This window comes from Rhinoderma darwinii, unplaced genomic scaffold, assembly GCF_050947455.1.
Source record: "Rhinoderma darwinii isolate aRhiDar2 unplaced genomic scaffold, aRhiDar2.hap1 Scaffold_672, whole genome shotgun sequence".
NCBI classification, from domain to species: Eukaryota; Metazoa; Chordata; class Amphibia; order Anura; family Rhinodermatidae; genus Rhinoderma; species Rhinoderma darwinii.
Window position 1 is genome coordinate 1 of NW_027464230.1, and position 20587 is coordinate 20587.

The window sequence follows — 20587 nt, forward strand, 5'->3', positions numbered from 1 at the left end:
CGTTGTCGAGGGGACATGGAGGCCCCGAGTTGCATAGGTACCTCCGAGTCCTCCGTGGAGGGGCGAGGAGACGGGACCTCGGGGGGAATCGCAGAAAAGTCAGAGGGGAGCACACTGAAGCGTTCTAGCTGACGTTCCCTGAGACGTCGGTCAAGTCGTACTGCTAGGGCCATAACCTGGTCAAGGGAGTCAGGCGAGGGGTAGCTAACCAGCAGATCCTTCAGGGCGTCAGATAATCCTAACCTAAACTGGCACCTTAGGGCCGGATCGTTCCACTGAGAAGCTACGCACCACTTCCTAAAATCAGAACAGTATTCCTCAACCGGTCTCCTACCCTGACGTAAGGTCACCAGCTGACTCTCGGCTAAAGCAGTCCTGTCAGTCTCGTCGTAAATGAGTCCGAGGGCAGAGAAAAAACGATCAACAGAGGAAAGTTCAGGGGCGTCAGGAGCCAAGGAGAAGGCCCACTCTTGGGGCCCTTCCTGGAGTCGGGATATGATGATACCCACCCGCTGGTTCTCGGAACCTGAGGAGTGGGGCTTTAGGCGGAAATACAGTCTGCAACTCTCCCGGAAGGAGAGAAACGTCTTACGGTCCCCTGAAAACCGGTCAGGTAACTTGAGGTCGGGTTCTAGAGGTGAGGTGAGGGGTACTACTAAAGCAGCGTCACCCTGATTGACCCTTTGGGCCAGGGCCTGGACCTGTAGGGAGAGGCCCTGCATCTGCTGGGTCAGGGTCTCAAGGGGGTCCATGATAGCGTCAGCGTAGGAGAAATGGTAGACTAGGTAAGGGCTTGTAATTATGTAATGGCAGGAAGGAGGTGAAGGGAAAGTGAGCCCTAATCTACCACCGCCCTGTCCCTGCCTACTTGCAACGACCCGCCCTAGGCGACGAGGTACAACTGGGCGGCGGTCCCTACGCTGGCTAAGTGCACAGGAAGACAAACAGGGAACACGCAAGGGAAGGGGCAGTAGCCACGGAACGCCACGAGGAAACGGGGCGGCGAACGAACAGTCAGGAACAGGACGAAGTGAGTACACCCGAGCAGGCACGGAGACAGAAGCAAGCCAGGGCAAGCAAGCAGGTCAAGCAGAACTGCAGCAAGGCAGAAGCACGGCAGAAGCACGGCAGAAGCAGGCTGGAGCAAGCAGCAGTGGGGCCAGGAATCCAAAAGAATTACAAGCACTGAGGGAGAGCACAGGGCAGGTAATAAAGGGCAGGGGCGGAGCTAACTCCGAGAGACCAGGCCGCGATAGGCTCTCCCACTCCTGAGCCTGCCACCCTGGTTGGTGGGAGATGGTGTCAGTCGAGCAGGTCTGGCCTCAGGTGTGGATAGATTAATCCCAGGAGTATAGCTAGATGAAGTACCTGGCAGATCCCTAACACCCGCATGGGGCATAGTGGTTCTCATGGGACTAAGTGGTTCTCATGGGGCATTGAGGCCGTCATGGGGCATTGAGGCTGTCATGGGGCATAGTGGCTGTCATGGAGCATAGTGGCCATCATGGGGCATTGAGGCCGTCATGGGGGCATTGAGGCCGTCATGGGGGCATTGAGGCCGTCATGGGTCATAGTGGCTGTCATGGGGTATTGTAGGCTCTCATGGGGCATAGTGGCTCTCATGGGGCATAGTGGCTCTCATGGGGTATTGAGGCTGTCATGGGGTATTGTAGGCTGTCCTGGGGAATAGTGGCTCTCATGGGGCATTGTGGTTGTCATGGGGCATTGAGGCTCTCATGGGGCATAGTGGCTGTCATGGGGCATTGAGTCTGTCATGGGGCATAGTGGCTGTCATAGGGCATTGAGGCTGTCATGGGGCATATTGGTTGTCATGGGGCATTGAGGCTGTCATGGGGCATTGAGGTTATCCTGGGGCATAGTGGCTCTCATGGGGCATTGAGGCTGTCATTGGGCATTGTGGCTCTCATTGGGCATTGAGGCTGTCATGGGGTATTGTAGGCTGTCATGGGGCATAGTGGCTCTAATGGGGCATTGAGGCTGTCATGGGGCATTGAGTTTGTCATGGGGCATTGAGGCTGTCATGGGGCATAGTGGTTGTCATGGGGTATAGTGGTTGTCATGGGGCATTGAGGCTGTCATGGGGCATTGAGGTTGTCATGGGGCATAGTGGCCCACATGGGGCATAGTAGCTGTCATTGGGCATTGCGGCTCTCATTGGGCATTGAGGCTGTCATGGGGTATTGTAGGCTGTCATGGGGCATAGTGGCTCTAATGGGGCATTGAGGCTGTCATGGGGCATTGAGTTTGTCATGGGGCATAGTGGCTGTCATGGGGCATTGAGGCTGTCATGGGGCATAGTGGTTGTCATGGGGTATAGTGGTTGTCATGGGGCATTGAGGCTGTCATGGGGCATTGAGGTTGTCATGGGGCATAGTGGCCCACATGGGGCATAGTAGCTCTCATGGGGCTTAGTGGTTCTCATGGGGCATTGGGCTGTCAAGGGAGATTGAGGCTGTCAGTGGGCATAGTGGCTGTCATGGGGCATTGAGGCTGTCATGGGGCATAGTGGCTGTCATGGGGCATTGAGGCCATCTTTGGGCATAGTGGCTATCATGGGAATTTGTATGCTGTCATGGGGCATAGTGGCTCTCATGGGGCATTGGGGCTGTCATGGGGCATAGTGGCTGTCATGGGGCATAGTGGTTGTCATGGGGCATAGTGGCTGTCATAGGGCATTAAGGCTGTCATGGGGCATTGAGGCCGTGATGGGGCAAAGTGGGTCATGGGGCATTGAGGCTGTCATGGGGCATAGTGGCTGTTATGGGGCATAGTGGCTGCCATGGGACATTGAGTCTGTCATGGGGCATTGAGGCTGTCATGGGGCATTGAGGCTCTCATGGGGCATTGGGCTGTCTTGGGGCATTGGGCTGTCTTGGGGCATTGGGCTGTCATGGGGCATTGGGGCTTTTATGGGGCATAGTGGCTGTCATGGGGCATTGAGGCCATGATGGGGCATAATGGGTCATGGGGCATTGAGGCTGTCATGGGGCATAGTGTATGTTATGGGGCATAGTGGCTCTCATGGGGCATTGAGGCTGTGATGGGGCATAGTGGCTCTAATGGGGCATTGAGGCTGTCATGGAGCATTGAGGCTGTCATGGAGCATTGAGGCTGTCATGGGGCATAGTGGCTATCTTGGGTCTTTGAGTCTGTCATGGGGCATAGTGGCTGTCATGGGGCATAGTGGTTGTCATGGGGCATTGAGGTTGTCATGGGGCAACGTGGCCCAGATTGAGCATAGTGGCTCTCATGGGGCTTAGTGGTTCTCATGGGGCATTGGGCCGTCAAGGGAGTTTGAGGCTGTCATTGGGCATAGTGGCTGTCATGAGGTATTGAGGCTGTCATGGGGCATAGTGGCTGTCATGGGGCATTGAGGCCATCATTGGGCATAGTGGCTATCATGGGTTTTTGTAGGCTGTCATGGGCCATAGTGGCTCTCATGGGGTATTGAGGCTGTCATGGGGCGTTGAGGCTGTCATGGGGCGTTGAGGCTGTCATGGGGCATTGTGGCTGTCATGGGGTATTGAGGCTGTCATGGGGCATTGAGGCTGTCATGGGGCATAGTGGCTTTCATGGGGCATAGTGGCTGTCATGGGGCATTGAGGCTGTCATGGGGCATAGTGGCTGTCATGGGGCATAGTGGCTGTCATGGGGCATAGTGGCTGTCATGGGGCATTGAAGCCATCATTGGGCATAGTGGCTATCATGGGGTTTTGTAGGCTGTCATGGGGCATTGAGGTTGTCATGGGGCATTGAGGTTGTCATGGGGCATTGAGGCTGTCATGGGGTATAGTGGCTGTCATGGGGCATTGAGGCTGTTATGGGGCATAGTGGTTGTCATGGGGCATTGAGGCTGTCATTGGGCATTGAGGTTATCATGGGGCATAGTGGCCCGCATGGGGCATAGTGGCTCTCATGGGGCTAAGTGGTTCTCATGGGGCATTGGGCTGTCAAGGGGGATTGAGGCTGTCATTGGGCATAGTGGCTGTTATGGGGCATTGAGGCTTTCATGGAGCATAGTGGCTGTCATGGGGCATTGAGGCTGTCATGGGGCATTGTGGTTGTTATGGGGCATAGTGGCTGTCATGGGGCATTGAGGCTGTCATGGGGCATTGAGGCTGTCATGGGGCATTGAGGCTGTCATGGGGTATTGTAGGCTCTCATTGGGCATTGAGACTTATGGGCATTGAGGCTCTAATAGGGCATAGTGGCTGTCATGGGGCATTGAGGCTGTCATGGGGCATAGTGGCCGTCATGGGGCATTGAGGCTGTCATGGGGCATTGAGGCTCTCATGGAGCATTGAGGCTGTCATGGGGCATTGAGGCTGTCATGGGGCATAGTGGCTATCGTGGGGTTTTGTAGGCTTTCAAGGGGCATAGTGGCTCTCTTGGGGCATTGAGGCTGTCATGGGGCATTGAGCTTCTCATGGGGCATAGTGGCTGTCATGAGGCATAGTGGCTGTCATGGGGCATTGAGACTGTCAAGGGGCATAGTGGCTCTCTTGGGGCATTAAGGCTGTGATGGGGCATTGAGCTTCTCATGGGGCATTGAGGCTGTCATGGGGCATAGTGGTTGTAATGGGGCATAGTGGATGTCATGGGGCATAGTGGCTGTCATGGGGCATTGAGGCTGTCATGGGGCATAGTGGCTATCTTGAGTCTTTGAGTCTGTCATGGGGCATAGTGGCTGTCATGGGGCATAGTGGTTGTCATGGGGCATTGAGGTTGTCATGGGGCAACGTGGCACAGATGGGGCATAGTGGCTCTCATGGGACTTTGTGGTTCTCATGGGGCATTGGGCCGTCATGGGAGTTTGAGGCTGTCATTGGGCATAGTGGCTGTCATGAGGTATTGAGGCTGTCATGGGGCATAGTGGCTGTCATGGGGCATTGAGGCCATCATTGGGCATAGTGGCTATCATGGGGTTTTGTAGGCTGTCATGGGGCATAGTGGCTGTCATGGGGCATTGAGGCTGTCATGGGGTATAGTGGCTGTCATGGGGTATAGTGGCTGTCATGGGGCATAGTGGCTGTCATGGGGCATTGAGGCCATCATTGGGCATAGTGGCTATCATGGGGTTTTGTAGGCTGTCATGGGGCATTGAGGTTGTCATGGGGCATTGAGGTTGTCATGGGGCATTCAGGCTGTCATGGGGCATAGTGGCTGTAATGGGGCATTGAGGCTGTCATGGGGCATTGAGACTGTCATGGGGCACTGAGCCTGTCATGGGGCATAGTGACTGTCATGGGGCATTGAGGCTGTCATTGGGCATAGTGGCTGTCATGGGGCATAGTGGCTGTCATGGGGCATTGAGGCTGTTATGGGGCATAGTGGTTGTCATGGGGCATTGAGGCTGTCATGGGGCATTGAGGTTGTCATGGGGCATAGGGGCCCGCTGTAATGGCAGGAAGGAGGTGAAGGGAAAGTGAGCCCTAATCTACCCACCGCCCTGTCCCTGCCTACTTGCAACGACCCGCCCTAGGCGACGAGGTACAACTGGGCGGCGGTCCCTACGCTGGCTAAGTGCACAGGAAGACAAACAGGGAACACGCAAGGGAAGGGGCAGTAGCCACGGAACGCCACGAGGAAACGGGGCGGCGAACGAACAGTCAGGAACAGGACGAAGTGAGTACACCCGAGCAGGCACGGAGACAGAAGCAAGCCAGGGCAAGCAAGCAGGTCAAGCAGAACTGCAGCAAGGCAGAAGCACGGCAGAAGCAGGCTGGAGCAAGCAGCAGTGGGGCCAGGAATCCAAAAGAATTACAAGCACTGAGGGAGAGCACAGGGCAGGTAATAAAGGGCAGGGGGCGGAGCTAACTCCGAGAGACCAGGCCGCGATAGGCTCTCCCACTCCTGAGCCTGCCACCCTGGTTGGTGGGAGATGGTGTCAGTCGAGCAGGTCTGGCCTCAGGTGTGGATTGATTAATCCCAGGAGTATAGCTAGATGAAGTACCTGGCAGATCCCTAACAGTACTCCCCCTTTTATGAGGGGCCACCGGACCCTTACTAAGGGGACCCGGTTTAGTGGGGAAGAGGAGGTGGAACCTCCTGATCAATACCCCAGCGTGAACATCACGGGCAGGTACCCAAGTCCTCTCCTCCGGCCCGTATCCTCTCCAATGGACCAGGTACTGGAGGGAGCCCTGGACCATCCTACTGTCCATAATCTTGGCCACCTCGAATTCCACCCCCTCAGGGGTGAGAACGGGAACAGGAGGTATCCTCGAGGGGGACCAGGACGGGGAGCAGCGTTTAAGGAGGGAGGCATGGAAGACGTCATGTATGCGAAAGGATGGGGGGAGCTCCAGACGGAAGGATACAGGGTTGAGGACTTCAATGATCTTATAAGGTCCAATAAATCGGGGAGCAAACTTCCTGGACGGGACCTTAAGGCGCAAGTTCCTGGACGACAACCAGACCAAATCCCCGACGACAAACCGGGGGTTAGCAGAACGTCTACTATCCGCCTGAATCTTTTGTGCGCTCTGGGACGCCTCTAGGTTCTTCTGAACCTGGGCCCAGACAGTGCACAGTTCCCGATGAACCTCCTCTACCTCAGGATTATTGGAACAACCAGGGGAGACGGAGGAGAACCTTGGGTTAAACCCGAAATTACAGAAAAACGGGGAGACCCCTGACGAGTTACTGACCCGGTTATTCAGGGAAAATTCAGCAAGGGGAAGGAATGAGACCCAATCGAATTGACAGTCAGAGATGAAACACCTTAAATATTGTTCCAGGGATTGGTTGGTCCTTTCCGTTTGGCCATTAGTTTCGGGATGGAAGGCGGAGGAGAAGGACAGATCAATCTCCAACTTTTTACAAAAAGCTCTCCAAAATAAGGAAACAAATTGTACCCCTCTGTCAGAAACGATATTGACTGGGGCCCCATGGAGATGCAGGATGTGTTTCACAAGCAAAGAAGCTAACGTCTTGGCGTTAGGTAGCTTCTTAAGGGGCACAAAGTGGCACATCTTGCTGAAGCGGTCGACTACCACCCACACCACCGACTTGCCCTGAGATGGAGGCAAATCGGTGATAAAATCCATGGAGATATGGGTCCAAGGTCTCTGGGGAATGGGCAAGGAACGGAGTAGGCCCGCAGGTCGGGACCTAGGGGTTTTGGACCTAGCGCAAACCTCACAAGCGGCGACGTAAGCCCTAACATCTTTAGGCAACCCAGGCCACCAATAGTTTCTGGTAATGAGGTGTTTGGTGCCCAAGATGCCAGGATGACCAGATAGAGCGGAGTCATGGTTTTCCCTGAGTACCCTCAGCCGGTATTGCAGGGGAACAAACAGTTTGTCCCCAGGGACGTTCCCGGGAGCTGCACCCTGATCAGCCGCGATATCAGAAGCTAAATCAGAATCCGTGGCAGAGACGATTATACCAGGGGGTAAAATACAAGCGGGATCCTTCTCGGAAGGAGGATTGGCCATGAAACTACGTGACAGAGCGTCAGCCTTAATATTCTTGGACCCAGCCCTATAGGTAACCAAGAAATTAAATCTGGTAAAGAATAGTGCCCACCGAGCTTGTCTAGGATTAAGCCTCCGGGCCGATTCTAGGAAAACCAGATTCTTGTGATCCGTAAGGACCGTTACCTGGTGTCTGGCCCCCTCCAGGAAGTGCCGCCACTCCTCAAAAGCCCATTTAATGGCTAGAAGTTCGCGGTTACCAATATCATAGTTACTCTCCGTGGGCGAAAACTTCCTAGAGAAGTAAGCACAGGGGCGGAGATGGGTGAGGGAGCTGGTACCCTGGGACAAGACGGCCCCCACTCCCACCTCGGAAGCGTCAACCTCCACAATAAATGGCTCCTCTTGGTTGGGCTGAATCAGCACGGGGGCCGAGATAAAGCACTTCTTGAGAGTCTCAAAGGCCTGGACGGCCTCAGGGGGCCAATGGAGGACATCGGCACCCTTGCGGGTAAGGTCCGTAAGAGGCTTAGCGACGACCGAGAAGTTGGCAATAAATCTCCTGTAATAGTTGGCGAACCCTAAAAAACACTGTAACGCCTTAAGGGAGGCAGGTTGGACCCATTCCGCCACAGCTTGAACCTTGGCAGGGTCCATGCGGAATTCATGAGGAGTGAGGATTTGCCCTAAAAATGGTATCTCCTGTACCCCAAAGACACATTTTTCAGTCTTAGCAAACAGATTATTCTCCCGAAGGACCTGGAGCACCTTCCTGACATGCTCCACGTGGGAGGACCAGTCCTTGGAAAACACCAGTATGTCATCAAGGTACACAAGAAAATTACCCAGGTACTCTCTCAGGATTTCATTAATAAAATTCTGGAAGACAGCAGGGGCATTACACAACCCAAAGGGCATGACCAGGTATTCGAAATGACCCTCGGGTGTGTTGAACGCAGTTTTCCACTCATCCCCCTCTTTGATGCGGATAAGGTTATATGCCCCCCGTAGATCGAACTTAGAAAACCATTGGGCTCCCTGAACCTGATTAAAAAGATCCGGAATCAAAGGAAGTGGGTACTGGTTCCTTACGGTGACCTTATTCAGGTTACGATAATCAATGCACGGCCTAAGACCACCATCCTTCTTCCCCACGAAGAAGAAGCCAGCACCTACAGGAGAAGTCGAGGGGCGAATGAAACCCTTGGCCAGGCATTCTTGGATATACACCCTCATCGCTTCACGTTCAGGACATGAAAGATTAAATATCCTACCCTTAGGAAGCTTGGCACCAGGCACCAAATCGATGGCGCAATCGTAATCTCTATGGGGGGGCAACACCTCGGAGGCCTCCTTAGAAAACACATCGGCGAAGTCCTGAACAAACTCAGGAAGCGTGTTTACCTCCTCCCGGGGAGAAATAGAGTTAACAGAAAGACATGACATAAGACATTCATTACCCCATTTGGTGAGATCCCCAGTATTCCAATCAAACGTGGGATTATGCAACTGCAACCAGGGAAGGCCTAATACCAGATCAGACGATAATCCCTGCATCACCAGTACAGAGCACTGCTCCAAATGCATGGAGCCAACCAGGAGTTCAAAAACAGGAGTATGCTGAGTAAAATAACCATTAGCAAGGGGGGTTGAGTCGATTCCTACTACAGGGATGGGATAAGGTAAATCAATACAAGGCATCTTTAGAGACATAGCAAATTCCACAGACATGATATTAGCAGATGAGCCAGAATCCACGAAAGCACTGCCCGTGGCAGACCGGCCAGCAAACAAGACCTGAAAGGGAAGCAAAATTTTATTGCGTTTCACATTAACGGGAAATACCTGTGCGCCCAAGTGACCTCCCCGATGATCACTTAGGCGCGGAAGTTTTCCGGCTTCTTATTCTTGCGCCTGGGACAGGTGTTCAGTAGATGCTTGTCGTCCCCACAGTAGAAGCAGAGACCATTCATTCTGCGAAACTCCCTACGTTGTCGAGGGGACATGGAGGCCCCGAGTTGCATAGGTACCTCCGAGTCCTCCGTGGAGGGGCGAGGAGACGGGACCTCGGGGGGAATCGCAGAAAAGTCAGAGGGGAGCACACTGAAGCGTTCTAGCTGACGTTCCCTGAGACGTCGGTCAAGTCGTACTGCTAGGGCCATAACCTGGTCAAGGGAGTCAGGCGAGGGGTAGCTAACCAGCAGATCCTTCAGGGCGTCAGATAATCCTAACCTAAACTGGCACCTTAGGGCCGGATCGTTCCACTGAGAAGCTACGCACCACTTCCTAAAATCAGAACAGTATTCCTCAACCGGTCTCCTACCCTGACGTAAGGTCACCAGCTGACTCTCGGCTAAAGCAGTCCTGTCAGTCTCGTCGTAAATGAGTCCGAGGGCAGAGAAAAAACGATCAACAGAGGAAAGTTCAGGGGCGTCAGGAGCCAAGGAGAAGGCCCACTCTTGGGGCCCTTCCTGGAGTCGGGATATGATGATACCCACCCGCTGGTTCTCGGAACCTGAGGAGTGGGGCTTTAGGCGGAAATACAGTCTGCAACTCTCCCGGAAGGAGAGAAACGTCTTACGGTCCCCTGAAAACCGGTCAGGTAACTTGAGGTCGGGTTCTAGAGGTGAGGTGAGGGGTACTACTAAAGCAGCGTCACCCTGATTGACCCTTTGGGCCAGGGCCTGGACCTGTAGGGAGAGGCCCTGCATCTGCTGGGTCAGGGTCTCAAGGGGGTCCATGATAGCGTCAGCGTAGGAGAAATGGTAGACTAGGTAAGGGCTTGTAATTATGTAATGGCAGGAAGGAGGTGAAGGGAAAGTGAGCCCTAATCTACCCACCGCCCTGTCCCTGCCTACTTGCAACGACCCGCCCTAGGCGACGAGGTACAACTGGGCGGCGGTCCCTACGCTGGCTAAGTGCACAGGAAGACAAACAGGGAACACGCAAGGGAAGGGGCAGTAGCCACGGAACGCCACGAGGAAACGGGGCGGCGAACGAACAGTCAGGAACAGGACGAAGTGAGTACACCCGAGCAGGCACGGAGACAGAAGCAAGCCAGGGCAAGCAAGCAGGTCAAGCAGAACTGCAGCAAGGCAGAAGCACGGCAGAAGCACGGCAGAAGCAGGCTGGAGCAAGCAGCAGTGGGGCCAGGAATCCAAAAGAATTACAAGCACTGAGGGAGAGCACAGGGCAGGTAATAAAGGGCAGGGGGCGGAGCTAACTCCGAGAGACCAGGCCGCGATAGGCTCTCCCACTCCTGAGCCTGCCACCCTGGTTGGTGGGAGATGGTGTCAGTCGAGCAGGTCTGGCCTCAGGTGTGGATAGATTAATCCCAGGAGTATAGCTAGATGAAGTACCTGGCAGATCCCTAACACCCGCATGGGGCATAGTGGTTCTCATGGGACTAAGTGGTTCTCATGGGGCATTGAGGCCGTCATGGGGCATTGAGGCTGTCATGGGGCATAGTGGCTGTCATGGAGCATAGTGGCCATCATGGGGCATTGAGGCCGTCATGGGGGCATTGAGGCCGTCATGGGGGCATTGAGGCCGTCATGGGTCATAGTGGCTGTCATGGGGTATTGTAGGCTCTCATGGGGCATAGTGGCTCTCATGGGGCATAGTGGCTCTCATGGGGTATTGAGGCTGTCATGGGGTATTGTAGGCTGTCCTGGGGAATAGTGGCTCTCATGGGGCATTGTGGTTGTCATGGGGCATTGAGGCTCTCATGGGGCATAGTGGCTGTCATGGGGCATTGAGTCTGTCATGGGGCATAGTGGCTGTCATAGGGCATTGAGGCTGTCATGGGGCATATTGGTTGTCATGGGGCATTGAGGCTGTCATGGGGCATTGAGGTTATCCTGGGGCATAGTGGCTCTCATGGGGCATTGAGGCTGTCATTGGGCATTGTGGCTCTCATTGGGCATTGAGGCTGTCATGGGGTATTGTAGGCTGTCATGGGGCATAGTGGCTCTAATGGGGCATTGAGGCTGTCATGGGGCATTGAGTTTGTCATGGGGCATTGAGGCTGTCATGGGGCATAGTGGTTGTCATGGGGTATAGTGGTTGTCATGGGGCATTGAGGCTGTCATGGGGCATTGAGGTTGTCATGGGGCATAGTGGCCCACATGGGGCATAGTAGCTGTCATTGGGCATTGCGGCTCTCATTGGGCATTGAGGCTGTCATGGGGTATTGTAGGCTGTCATGGGGCATAGTGGCTCTAATGGGGCATTGAGGCTGTCATGGGGCATTGAGTTTGTCATGGGGCATAGTGGCTGTCATGGGGCATTGAGGCTGTCATGGGGCATAGTGGTTGTCATGGGGTATAGTGGTTGTCATGGGGCATTGAGGCTGTCATGGGGCATTGAGGTTGTCATGGGGCATAGTGGCCCACATGGGGCATAGTAGCTCTCATGGGGCTTAGTGGTTCTCATGGGGCATTGGGCTGTCAAGGGAGATTGAGGCTGTCAGTGGGCATAGTGGCTGTCATGGGGCATTGAGGATGTCATGGGGCATAGTGGCTGTCATGGGGCATTGAGGCCATCTTTGGGCATAGTGGCTATCATGGGAATTTGTATGCTGTCATGGGGCATAGTGGCTCTCATGGGGCATTGGGGCTGTCATGGGGCATAGTGGCTGTCATGGGGCATAGTGGTTGTCATGGGGCATAGTGGCTGTCATAGGGCATTAAGGCTGTCATGGGGCATTGAGGCCGTGATGGGGCAAAGTGGGTCATGGGGCATTGAGGCTGTCATGGGGCATAGTGGCTGTTATGGGGCATAGTGGCTGCCATGGGACATTGAGTCTGTCATGGGGCATTGAGGCTGTCATGGGGCATTGAGGCTGTCATGGGTCATAGTGGCTCTCATGGGGCATTGGGCTGTCTTGGGGCATTGGGCTGTCATGGGGCATTGGGGCTTTTATGGGGCATAGTGGCTGTCATGGGGCATTGAGGCCATGATGGGGCATAATGGGTCATGGGGCATTGAGGCTGTCATGGGGCATAGTGTATGTTATGGGGCATAGTGGCTCTCATGGGGCATTGAGGCTGTGATGGGGCATAGTGGCTCTAATGGGGCATTGAGGCTGTCATGGAGCATTGAGGCTGTCATGGAGCATTGAGGCTGTCATGGGGCATAGTGGCTATCTTGGGTCTTTGAGTCTGTCATGGGGCATAGTGGCTGTCATGGGGCATAGTGGTTGTCATGGGGCATTGAGGTTGTCATGGGGCAACGTGGCCCAGATTGGGCATAGTGGCTCTCATGGGGCTTAGTGGTTCTCATGGGGCATTGGGCCGTCAAGGGAGTTTGAGGCTGTCATTGGGCATAGTGGCTGTCATGAGGTATTGAGGCTGTCATGGGGCATAGTGGCTGTCATGGGGCATTGAGGCCATCATTGGGCATAGTGGCTATCATGGGTTTTTGTAGGCTGTCATGGGCCATAGTGGCTCTCATGGGGTATTGAGGCTGTCATGGGGCGTTGAGGCTGTCATGGGGCGTTGAGGCTGTCATGGGGCATTGTGGCTGTCATGGGGTATTGAGGCTGTCATGGGGCATTGAGGCTGTCATGGGGCATAGTGGCTTTCATGGGGCATAGTGGCTGTCATGGGGCATTGAGGCTGTCATGGGGCATAGTGGCTGTCATGGGGCATAGTGGCTGTCATGGGGCATAGTGGCTGTCATGGGGCATTGAAGCCATCATTGGGCATAGTGGCTATCATGGGGTTTTGTAGGCTGTCATGGGGCATTGAGGTTGTCATGGGGCATTGAGGTTGTCATGGGGCATTGAGGCTGTCATGGGGTATAGTGGCTGTCATGGGGCATTGAGGCTGTTATGGGGCATAGTGGTTGTCATGGGGCATTGAGGCTGTCATTGGGCATTGAGGTTATCATGGGGCATAGTGGCCCGCATGGGGCATAGTGGCTCTCATGGGGCTAAGTGGTTCTCATGGGGCATTGGGCTGTCAAGGGGGATTGAGGCTGTCATTGGGCATAGTGGCTGTTATGGGGCATTGAGGCTTTCATGGAGCATAGTGGCTGTCATGGGGCATTGAGGCTGTCATGGGGCATTGTGGTTGTTATGGGGCATAGTGGCTGTCATGGGGCATTGAGGCTGTCATGGGGCATTGAGGCTGTCATGGGGTATTGTAGGCTCTCATTGGGCATTGAGACTTATGGGCATTGAGGCTCTAATAGGGCATAGTGGCTGTCATGGGGCATTGAGGCTGTCATGGGGCATAGTGGCCGTCATGGGGCATTGAGGCTGTCATGGGGCATTGAGGCTCTCATGGAGCATTGAGGCTGTCATGGGGCATTGAGGCTGTCATGGGGCATAGTGGCTATCGTGGGGTTTTGTAGGCTTTCAAGGGGCATAGTGGCTCTCTTGGGGCATTGAGGCTGTCATGGGGCATTGAGCTTCTCATGGGGCATAGTGGCTGTCATGAGGCATAGTGGCTGTCATGGGGCATTGAGACTGTCAAGGGGCATAGTGGCTCTCTTGGGGCATTAAGGCTGTGATGGGGCATTGAGCTTCTCATGGGGCATTGAGGCTGTCATGGGGCATAGTGGTTGTAATGGGGCATAGTGGATGTCATGGGGCATAGTGGCTGTCATGGGGCATTGAGGCTGTCATGGGGCATAGTGGCTATCTTGAGTCTTTGAGTCTGTCATGGGGCATAGTGGCTGTCATGGGGCATAGTGGTTGTCATGGGGCATTGAGGTTGTCATGGGGCAACGTGGCACAGATGGGGCATAGTGGCTCTCATGGGGCTTTGTGGTTCTCATGGGGCATTGGGCCGTCATGGGAGTTTGAGGCTGTCATTGGGCATAGTGGCTGTCATGAGGTATTGAGGCTGTCATGGGGCATAGTGGCTGTCATGGGGCATTGAGGCCATCATTGGGCATAGTGGCTATCATGGGGTTTTGTAGGCTGTCATGGGGCATAGTGGCTGTCATGGGGCATTGAGGCTGTCATGGGGTATAGTGGCTGTCATGGGGTATAGTGGCTGTCATGGGGCATAGTGGCTGTCATGGGGCATTGAGGCCATCATTGGGCATAGTGGCTATCATGGGGTTTTGTAGGCTGTCATGGGGCATTGAGGTTGTCATGGGGCATTGAGGTTGTCATGGGGCATTCAGGCTGTCATGGGGCATAGTGGCTGTAATGGGGCATTGAGGCTGTCATGGGGCATTGAGACTGTCATGGGGCACTGAGCCTGTCATGGGGCATAGTGACTGTCATGGGGCATTGAGGCTGTCATTGGGCATAGTGGCTGTCATGGGGCATAGTGGCTGTCATGGGGCATTGAGGCTGTTATGGGGCATAGTGGTTGTCATGGGGCATTGAGGCTGTCATGGGGCATTGAGGTTGTCATGGGGCATAGGGGCCCGCTGTAATGGCAGGAAGGAGGTGAAGGGAAAGTGAGCCCTAATCTACCCACCGCCCTGTCCCTGCCTACTTGCAACGACCCGCCCTAGGCAACGAGGTACAACTGGGCGGCGGTCCCTACGCTGGCTAAGTGCACAGGAAGACAAACAGGGAACACGCAAGGGAAGGGGCAGTAGCCACGGAACGCCACGAGGAAACGGGGCGGCGAACGAACAGTCAGGAACAGGACGAAGTGAGTACACCCGAGCAGGCACGGAGACAGAAGCAAGCCAGGGCAAGCAAGCAGGTCAAGCAGAACTGCAGCAAGGCAGAAGCACGGCAGAAGCAGGCTGGAGCAAGCAGCAGTGGGGCCAGGAATCCAAAAGAATTACAAGCACTGAGGGAGAGCACAGGGCAGGTAATAAAGGGCAGGGGGCGGAGCTAACTCCGAGAGACCAGGCCGCGATAGGCTCTCCCACTCCTGAGCCTGCCACCCTGGTTGGTGGGAGATGGTGTCAGTCGAGCAGGTCTGGCCTCAGGTGTGGATTGATTAATCCCAGGAGTATAGCTAGATGAAGTACCTGGCAGATCCCTAACAGTACTCCCCCTTTTATGAGGGGCCACCGGACCCTTACTAAGGGGACCCGGTTTAGTGGGGAAGAGGAGGTGGAACCTCCTGATCAATACCCCAGCGTGAACATCACGGGCAGGTACCCAAGTCCTCTCCTCCGGCCCGTATCCTCTCCAATGGACCAGGTACTGGAGGGAGCCCTGGACCATCCTACTGTCCATAATCTTGGCCACCTCGAATTCCACCCCCTCAGGGGTGAGAACGGGAACAGGAGGTATCCTCGAGGGGGACCAGGACGGGGAGCAGCGTTTAAGGAGGGAGGCATGGAAGACGTCATGTATGCGAAAGGATGGGGGGAGCTCCAGACGGAAGGATACAGGGTTGAGGACTTCAATGATCTTATAAGGTCCAATAAATCGGGGAGCAAACTTCCTGGACGGGACCTTAAGGCGCAAGTTCCTGGACGACAACCAGACCAAATCCCCGACGACAAACCGGGGGTTAGCAGAACGTCTACTATCCGCCTGAATCTTTTGTGCGCTCTGGGACGCCTCTAGGTTCTTCTGAACCTGGGCCCAGACAGTGCACAGTTCCCGATGAACCTCCTCTACCTCAGGATTATTGGAACAACCAGGGGAGACGGAGGAGAACCTTGGGTTAAACCCGAAATTACAGAAAAACGGGGAGACCCCTGACGAGTTACTGACCCGGTTATTCAGGGAAAATTCAGCAAGGGGAAGGAATGAGACCCAATCGAATTGACAGTCAGAGATGAAACACCTTAAATATTGTTCCAGGGATTGGTTGGTCCTTTCCGTTTGGCCATTAGTTTCGGGATGGAAGGCGGAGGAGAAGGACAGCTCAATCTCCAACTTTTTACAAAAAGCTCTCCAAAATAAGGAAACAAATTGTACCCCTCTGTCAGAAACGATATTGACTGGGGCCCCATGGAGATGCAGGATGTGTTTCACAAACAAAGAAGCTAACGTCTTGGCGTTAGGTAGCTTCTTAAGGGGCACAAAGTGGCACATCTTGCTGAAGCGGTCGACTACCACCCACACCACCGACTTGCCCTGAGATGGAGGCAAATCGGTGATAAAATCCATGGAGATATGGGTCCAAGGTCTCTGGGGAATGGGCAAGGAACGGAGTAGGCCCGCAGGTCGGGACCTAGGGGTTTTGGACCTAGCGCAAACCTCACAAGCGGCGACGTAAGCCCTAACATCTTTAGGCAACCCAGGCCACCAATAGTTTCTGGTAATGAGGTGTTTGGTGCCCAAGATGCCAGGATGACCAGATAGAGCGGAGTCATGGTTTTCCCTGAGTACCCTCAGCCGGTATTGCAGGGGAACAAACAGTTTGTCCCCAGGGACGTTCCCGGGAGCTGCACCCTGATCAGCCGCGATATCAGAAGCTAAATCAGAATCCGTGGCAGAGACGATTATACCAGGGGGTAAAATACAAGCGGGATCCTTCTCGGAAGGAGGATTGGCCATGAAACTACGTGACAGAGCGTCAGCCTTAATATTCTTGGACCCAGCCCTATAGGTAACCAAGAAATTAAATCTGGTAAAGAATAGTGCCCACCGAGCTTGTCTAGGATTAAGCCTCCGGGCCGATTCTAGGAAAACCAGATTCTTGTGATCCGTAAGGACCGTTACCTGGTGTCTGGCCCCCTCCAGGAAGTGCCGCCACTCCTCAAAAGCCCATTTAATGGCTAGAAGTTCGCGGTTACCAATATCATAGTTACTCTCCGTGGGCGAAAACTTCCTAGAGAAGTAAGCACAGGGGCGGAGATGGGTGAGGGAGCTGGTACCCTGGGACAAGACGGCCCCCACTCCCACCTCGGAAGCGTCAACCTCCACAATAAATGGCTCCTCTTGGTTGGGCTGAATCAGCACGGGGGCCGAGATAAAGCACTTCTTGAGAGTCTCAAAGGCCTGGACGGCCTCAGGGGGCCAATGGAGGACATCGGCACCCTTGCGGGTAAGGTCCGTAAGAGGCTTAGCGACGACCGAGAAGTTGGCAATAAATCTCCTGTAATAGTTGGCGAACCCTAAAAAACACTGTAACGCCTTAAGGGAGGCAGGTTGGACCCATTCCGCCACAGCTTGAACCTTGGCAGGGTCCATGCGGAATTCATGAGGAGTGAGGATTTGCCCTAAAAATGGTATCTCCTGTACCCCAAAGACACATTTTTCAGTCTTAGCAAACAGATTATTCTCCCGAAGGACCTGGAGCACCTTCCTGACATGCTCCACGTGGGAGGACCAGTCCTTGGAAAACACCAGTATGTCATCAAGGTACACAAGAAAATTACCCAGGTACTCTCTCAGGATTTCATTAATAAAATTCTGGAAGACAGCAGGGGCATTACACAACCCAAAGGGCATGACCAGGTATTCGAAATGACCCTCGGGTGTGTTGAACGCAGTTTTCCACTCATCCCCCTCTTTGATGCGGATAAGGTTATATGCCCCCGTAGATCGAACTTAGAAAACCATTGGGCTCCCTGAACCTGATTAAAAAGATCCGGAATCAAAGGAAGTGGGTACTGGTTCCTTACGGTGACCTTATTCAGGTTACGATAATCAATGCACGGCCTAAGACCACCATCCTTCTTCCCCACGAAGAAGAAGCCAGCACCTACAGGAGAAGTCGAGGGGCGAATGAAACCCTTGGCCAGGCATTCTTGGATATACACCCTCATCGCTTCACGTTCAGGACATGAAAGATTAAATATCCTACCCTTAGGAAGCTTGGCACCAGGCACCAAATCGATAGCGCAATCGTAATCTCTATGGGGGGGCAACACCTCGGAGGCCTCCTTAGAAAACACATCGGCGAAGTCCTGAACAAACTCAGGAAGCGTGTTTACCTCCTCCCGGGGAAAAATAGAGTTAACAGAAAGACATGACATAAGACATTCATTACCCCATTTGGTGAGATCCCCAGTATTCCAATCAAACGTGGGATTATGCAACTGCAACCAGGGAAGGCCTAATACCAGATCAGACGATAATCCCTGCATCACCAGTACAGAGCACTGCTCCAAATGCATGGAGCCAACCAGGAGTTCAAAAACAGGAGTATGCTGAGTAAAATAACCATTAGCAAGGGGGGTTGAGTCGATTCCTACTACAGGGATGGGATAAGGTAAATCAATACAAGGCATCTTTAGAGACATAGCAAATTCCACAGACATGATATTAGCAGATGAGCCAGAATCCACGAAAGCACTGCCCGTGGCAGACCGGCCAGCAAACAAGACCTGAAAGGGAAGCAAAATTTTATTGCGTTTCACATTAACGGGAAATACCTGTGCGCCCAAGTGACCTCCCCGATGATCACTTAGGCGCGGAAGTTTTCCGGCTTCTTATTCTTGCGCCTGGGACAGGTGTTCAGTAGATGCTTGTCGTCCCCACAGTAGAAGCAGAGACCATTCATTCTGCGAAACTCCCTACGTTGTCGAGGGGACATGGAGGCCCCGAGTTGCATAGGTACCTCCGAGTCCTCCGTGGAGGGGCGAGGAGACGGGACCTCGGGGGGAATCGCAGAAAAGTCAGAGGGGAGCACACTGAAGCGTTCTAGCTGACGTTCCCTGAGACGTCGGTCAAGTCGTACTGCTAGGGCCATAACCTGGTCAAGGGAGTCAGGCGAGGGGTAGCTAACCAGCAGATCCTTCAGGGCGTCAGATAATCCTAACCTAAACTGGCACCTTAGGGCCGGATCGTTCCACTGAGAAGCTACGCACCACTTCCTAAAATCAGAACAGTATTCCTCAACCGGTCTCCTACCCTGACGTAAGGTCACCAGCTGACTCTCGGCTAAAGCAGTCCTGTCAGTCTCGTCGTAAATGAGTCCGAGGGCAGAGAAAAAACGATCAACAGAGGAAAGTTCAGGGGCGTCAGGAGCCAAGGAGAAGGCCCACTCTTGGGGCCCTTCCTGGAGTCGGGATATGATGATACCCACCCGCTGGTTCTCGGAACCTGAGGAGTGGGGCTTTAGGCGGAAATACAGTCTGCAACTCTCCCGGAAGGAGAGAAACGTCTTACGGTCCCCTGAAAACCGGTCAGGTAACTTGAGGTCGGGTTCTAGAGGTGAGGTGAGGGGTACTACTAAAGCAGCGTCACCCTGATTGACCCTTTGGGCCAGGGCCTGGACCTGTAGGGAGAGGCCCTGCATCTGCTGGGTCAGGGTCTCAAGGGGGTCCATGATAGCGTCAGCGTAGGAGAAATGGTAGACTAGGTAAGGGCTTGTAATTATGTAATGGCAGGAAGGAGGTGAAGGGAAAGTGAGCCCTAATCTACCCACCGCCCTGTCCCTGCCTACTTGCAACGACCCGCCCTAGGCGACGAGGTACAACTGGGCGGCGGTCCCTACGCTGGCTAAGTGCACAGGAAGACAAACAGGGAACACGCAAGGGAAGGGGCAGTAGCCACGGAACGCCACGAGGAAACGGGGCGGCGAACGAACAGTCAGGAACAGGACGAAGTGAGTACACCCGAGCAGGCACGGAGACAGAAGCAAGCCAGGGCAAGCAAGCAGGTCAAGCAGAACTGCAGCAAGGCAGAAGCACGGCAGAAGCACGGCAGAAGCAGGCTGGAGCAAGCAGCAGTGGGGCCAGGAATCCAAAAGAATTACAAGCACTGAGGGAGAGCACAGGGCAGGTAATAAAGGGCAGGGGGCGGAGCTAACTCCGAGAGACCAGGCCGCGATAGGCTCTCCCACTCCTGAGCCTGCCACCCTGGTTGGTGGGAGATGGTGTCAGTCGAGCAGGTCTGGCCTCAGGTGTGGATAGATTAATCCCAGGAGTATAGCTAGATGAAGTACCTGGCAGATCCCTAACACCCGCATGGGGCATAGTGGTTCTCATGGGACTAAGTGGTTCTCATGGGGCATTGAGGCCGTCATGGGGCATTGAGGCTGTCATGGGGCATAGTGGCTGTCATGGAGCATAGTGGCCATCATGGGGCATTGAGGCCGTCATGGGGGCATTGAGGCCGTCATGGGGGCATTGAGGCCGTCATGGGTCATAGTGGCTGTCATGGGGTATTGTAGGCTCTCATAGGGCATAGTGGCTCTCATGGGGCATAGTGGCTCTCATGGGGTATTGAGGCTGTCATGGGGTATTGTAGGCTGTCCTGGGGAATAGTGGCTCTCATGGGGCATTGTGGTTGTCATGGGGCATTGAGGCTCTCATGGGGCATA